The following is a 6,263-nucleotide window of genomic DNA, read 5'->3' on the forward strand; positions in this document are numbered from 1 at the left end:
GAGAGTGGGTGAGTAGAAGAGAGAGAGAGAGAGAGAGAGAGAGAGAGAAGAGAGAGAGAGAGAGAGAGAGAGGAGGAGAGAGAAGAGAGATGAAGAGAGAGTGAGAAAGAGGAAGAGAGAAGACTCTCACTAGCCTCAGCCCTCACCTAAACTTAAAAACAACAACAAAACCTCATCCAGAGACATTACTACTCCACTGGGATTAGGGTTGTTTGGTGATGCTGATTGCTGTTGGAACGAGTGGTCGTCACCAATTCAGTGCCTTTTAAGAAGTGTAACTTGGTCACCTTTTTAACATTCTGTCATAAAGAGCACATTTTCAACTTCATAAAAAAGGTAAAAGAGGTAAAAAAAAAAAATTCAGTGCAAATAATGTAACAGGGTTGACCGTAACAGGGTTGACCATAAAGGGTTGACGATGTAATCTAAATCAGCCATGAATCTTATGACAGGGAGAATAGAAGCTGGTTGTGTGCAACAGGGAGTGGCAATTTAATGCAAGTTTCACAAAAAAAAGGTAATTGCTAAACATTTCTATCCTGCCTATCTACATCTAGCCTGCTATTTGTTCAGATCTCCACCCTGGGGTAGAGTGGTAGTGGACAGGCTTAGTGCCAGATGTGTGCCCTTTTCATGTTTTATAGGGTTATATTAAGCTCATGGCCACTTTCCACCATTGGCCTCCAGCGCATGGTTCATCGTTTTAAACAGGAGGTCCTCGTCTACCCACACACCCACACCACCCAACAACCATCATAATGTCCACAGAGAGGTTGACCCATGCTGGGATGGGGACAGGCTATGCTCCATATGCTCTGCGGCACTTCCTGTACGCTTTGAATTAATTATCAACAACAAAGAACAATGACCTCAAAAGACAACCAGAGACCTTTGAAAGACAAATGTTGGGAAAAGGTCTAAGGTATTAGGAACTGGAATCCTACTCTTACCCAAGATATTCGTAGTTGTCCGCCTGATTTTTTCATCTGTGCTTGTGATTGTTCCACCCCTCCAGGTGTCACATCTTCCCATTATCGCCTGTGTACTTATACCTGTGTTCTCTGTTTGTCTGTTGCTGTTCATTTTGTTTTGTCAAGCCTACCAGCGGTTTTCCCTCTGTTCCTGTTCTGCTTTGTTCCTGTTTTCTTGTTTTTCCCAGGTTGTGAATGTTCTCCCACCGTCCTATACCTTTGTCCCACTACTCTGGGTTACCAACCTCTGCTGACCTGATCTGAGCCTGCTGCAGCCCTGTATCTTTGCCCACTGCTCTGGATTATCGACCCCCTGCCTGCCTTGACCTTTTGTTTGCCTGCCCCTGATGCTGTAACAAACATTTACTGCATTTACTACTGCATTTGGGTCTTACTGAAACGTGATAGTATCTTGCTAGCAATCAGCTCCTCTTTCATAAATCACGTGGTGAAGAAATTTCCATGTCAGTTTGTGTATAGTATGGCAGTGGTGTAAATTATTTGCAAGTTCTATTAAGTGTTTTTGGGGGTGTATGTACTTTACGTTTATATTTAGAATACTTTTACTTCACTACATTCCTAAAAATAATAATGTACTTTTACTCCATATCTCAACACCCAAAAGTCTCATTACATTTTGAATAGTTAGAGGACAGGAGAATTGTCCAATTCACGCACTTATCAAGAGAACATCCTGGTCAACCTACTGCCTCTGATCTGGCAAACCCATTAAACATACTGCTTCGTTTGTAAATTTGAGTGTGCCCTGGCTATCTGTAAATAAAAAAACAAGAATAGTGCCATCTGTTTGTGTAATATAGGCAATTTGAAATGATTTATACTTTTACTTTGATACTTAAGTATATTTAAAACACATACTTTTATACGCTTACTGAAGTATTTCTGGGTGACTTTTACGTAAGTCATTTTTTCTCTTAAGGTATATTTACTTTAAGTCAAGTATGACCACTGGGTCATTTCTCCACAATGAGAGTAGTCGAAGTCACGGAGTCAGTTTTGACTCTTCATGTCAAATCACATCTGTTATGGTGTTCTGTGATGCAATTGACATCAACAAACAGAGCTCTTGTAGAGGCAGAGGGGCCTGTTTTGTTCATGTGAATAAATGTCAGATGCAGACTCATAGTTCCAGCTGACACAGAGGCCACCGTAACAATACCAGACACACAATAAACTGTACGCTGAGATAAGGAGACAAAAACAAGCGGCTGATTGACAAGTCCACAAGGTGCAACCGCTGTTCCATTCCTATGTTCCTGAAGTCTAAAGAGTCTGGTCGGATGACACGCCAGAAATTAGATCTGACGATTGGCTGATATGAGCATTGCCATGAGAGTTGCAGGTTGAGTTGATTCCAAAGGCTTAGCGTGAAGACAAGACCAGTCGATTGCTGATAAGTGCACGGATAGTGCTTTAGTGCACACTAAATAAGAGGAAGTGGAAGAATAGACTGTATTTCCTCCGTAGAAAGCTGATGTATCCTGTGGGATCCATCCAGTTATGGCTATATATAATATGTTACCAAATGTTAAACATGAGGATCAGATCACAAAGGAAAGGAATGTTTGCCTTATGTTTTTAAACAGTCATTGGCGTGCTGAGATGAGGACATATGAAGCCATTGAGAAGAGAACAAATGCAGTGAGTCCCAAACAATGACTCCGTTTTCACCGGACAGGGAGAGAGAGAGCAGGGAGAGAATCACGGAAGAGAAAGAGAGATAATCTGTTGAAATAGCTCTCTGAGGATTTTCTATAAAATCGATACTTTTTGTCTGAACATAGATGGGGTAATGCTATGTATGTTGATTCTCAGGTGCAGACAGACACTGGTTGAAGAGATAGACCAAGTCATTACTGCCCTGCCATGTCTGTTCTCATCCTGGCACCTTGAGATGATGTTGTATTCACCCTGCACAGGCACATTACTCATCATCTGCTGTCAACACTGCTCATTTCTCCTCCCTTCTTCCCGCTGCACGGTCACTCATTTTCTCCACCCTTCTTCCCACTGCACGGTCACTCATTTTCTCCTCCCTTCTTCCCGCTGCATGGTCACTCATTTTCTCCTCCCTTCTTCCCGCTGCACGGTCACTCATTTTCTCCTCCCTTCTTCCCGCTGCACGGTCACTAATTTTCTCATTTTGAAAGGACGGCTACTTCTCTTCTTTGAAAGCTCAGCGCCAGTCCATTTTCTGCTATGACTTTCAATCAAGCAGTCAATTTGAATAAAACGCATTAACCGTGATTGATGTGTCACGCCCTGATCTGTTTCACCTGTCCTTGTGATTGTCTCCACCCCCTCCAGGTGCCGCTTATTATCCCCAGTGTATATATCCCTGTGTTTCTTGTCTCTCTGTGCCAGTTTGTTTTGCCAAGTCATCCAGCATTTTTTCTAGCTCCTTTTTTCCCGAGTTTCTGTTTTTTTCCTAGCCCTCCTGGTTCTGACCCTTGCCTGTCCTGACACTGAACCCGCCTGCCTGACCACTCTGCCTGTTCTGACCTCGAGCCTGCCTATCCCCTTGTACTGTTTGGATTCAGACCTGATCACTGAACCCTTGCCTGTCCTGACCTCGAGCCTGCCTACCGCCTGGTACTGTTTGGACTCTGACCTGGTTTATGAACTCTCGCCTGTCCCAGACCTGCCTTCTGCCTACCCCTTTTGTTATAATAAATATCGGAGCTCAATCATCTGCCTCTTGTGTCTGCATTTGGGTCTCGCCTTGTGCCCTTATATGATGGATTGTGGCCTTTCTCCCTGTCATCATCAATAGTTGAAAAGGAATCTTCCGTAGACTAGATACAAAGGCAGTTTACTGTAGCTGTCATCACCATTACATGAAAGTACCTTGAAATCACCAACCCCTTATGACAAGGCATTACAACACTGACGATCATGTAAATCCATTCTACAACCATCTAGATACCTGGAGGATGAAAGTGTGAACCAACAGACTTCTCTCTCTCTGTCCTGCACCCTCCCCTTCTCTCCCTCCTTTTCTCTTTCTCTCTCTACCATTCTCTCTCTCTTTCTCTCTCCCCATCCTCCATTTTTTTCCCTCCCTCCCTCTCTTTCTGATAAATGTGTTAAGCACTGCTAGAAAATTCTCTCCATATCTAACCACCCAAGCCCAAAGGCATYGGGCAACAGGACACAGTGTCACTGCCACAGCAGAAAAACTGTTACGCAGATTTATGTGCACACTTACTGGTGAAAAGAAGAGGGAAAACGATGACATTTTCTCACATGCACTGTCTTTCAAAGGGCTGGAGCCTGATATGTCTCTTTTTTGCCCTTGCTGAATAAACGGTTTAGAATGTAAAATCAAATGTTGCCTTTCCTTCAGCTGTCCAAAGACCTACAACCCCAGAACACACACTAAAGAGATGCACATCACATGAACCGAATGACAGCCAGAGGCATGGCCAGAATGACAATATTTAAGGGGGTTTATTTACATTTTAAGGTTTCCTGTTGCGTGGGTCCTGTTTGCTGAAGGTTTGTGTTGAGGTTGTGTTGTGATTTATATTGTGTATTTATTACATTCATATTGTGATTTCTTTTGTTTGTGTGTCTCCATGATGAGGAGGATACGGTATGTCGTTGTGATTTCTTCTACCACAATACGGTCAATTTTAGGGAGGTGTGTATTTCATATGCATAGCCTTTTATGGTGAGATTACCTGTCCAAAATTGTAATCAGTAAKGAAATTAATGGATTACCCAAGCTCAGTAACGTAATCTGATTATTTTCTGTTACATTAGAAGAAGACAAAAATATCCATCAGACACATTTGGTGTGTCATCATAGTGGTGTCTGACTTGTGGTCAGTTCGCTCATTTGGAACAAACTTTAACTTGCACCTTTTTTCAATGCTGAATTGAATGTCAYTGAGAAAACAGAAAGGTGTTTTAACATATTTTTTCACAAACATCCTTTCTGAATTTAAAAGTAATCCAAGATGTAATCATCTAGTATTTCAAAAGTATCTGTAATCTGATTACAATATTTTTGATGGTAACGTGACTGATTACAGATTTTTGTAATCAGATTACATGTAACTGATTGCATATAATCATCTGGGGATCCTGCAACATCCATGGAAGTCCCATATATTCCTATAGGTCTGTGCTATGCAGACCATTGATGTTGCAGTTTGTTCCTACACATACTGCAAAATCATGTGCAAGATTTAAATCAATCTGTTTTTCTTTTTATGACCACACCTGAGAGCTGCATCTAGCGCATGCTATCTCTGCATGCTATCTCTGCATGCTATCTCTGCATGCTATCTCTGCATGCTATCGCTGCATGCTATCTCTGTTCGCTGCATGTAGGGGGTGCTACCTATCTCCAAGGGCAGAGCATCAGATTCACTGTCCTGTGGATGCATTGGTAGGAGAGACACGCTTTGCCGTTTTTTTACCTCTTCACAGGGCCAGGTGTTGTATTCAGATTCCCCTTGAAAGCTGKCCTCTGCTTTGCCCTGAGCTKTTTTWTRAATTMWTTTTGATGAAATGATCTTCGGTGYCGACRATCAYGGTGTGTGTGASGGGCAGCTGGGAGCTGACAGTATAGATGGTACAGAGGCAGAATAAACCTCTGCCACCTAAGCCTGATACTACCTTATAGTCTATCTTCTGTCTCTCTCTCTCTAAGCATTTATAATAATATCATGGTAGTCAAGGACGATAGGCCTGAATTGATTTACCCATCCCAGAAGAATGTTAAACATAGAATGACTAGAACAGTGTTAAAGCCTCTCAGACCACAGTAATCTGACTGCACCTGTAAAGGACGTCACACTGCTTGCTTAGTGGGCACCACTTCTTCCTGATTCACACCGAGGCTCGAACCCAGGACCTCTGCCTTGCTATCACACGTCACCGCCCTCCTAGAGAGTCTTACCAGTCGGCGCCACGCAAAAAGCTAGCTATTCGCTGGCGCAAGTGGGGACACTTCAGGCTGAGGAGTACGTTTCACACATCCCCATGTGCTACACATGGGTACATCCAATATGGTTATTCTTTTTCTATGGTGTCAAACTCCTCCTGACTGATCCCAGTGTTGGTGTGTAAAATGAACAGCAGAGTATCCTTAGTGTAGGTAGCGGACCGTCAGTAGGAGAGAACCACTGTAACCTCCCATGTTCCCCATCGGTCCCTGTTTGAAAACTGCTGCACTCTTTATCTTCCATTCACAGCGAGAACTAGCCTTGCCTGAGTGCACACAAAACAACACAACACACACACACACCGCACACACACACA

This window comes from Salvelinus sp. IW2-2015, linkage group LG35 (assembly GCF_002910315.2).
Source record: "Salvelinus sp. IW2-2015 linkage group LG35, ASM291031v2, whole genome shotgun sequence".
NCBI classification, from domain to species: Eukaryota; Metazoa; Chordata; class Actinopteri; order Salmoniformes; family Salmonidae; genus Salvelinus; species Salvelinus sp. IW2-2015.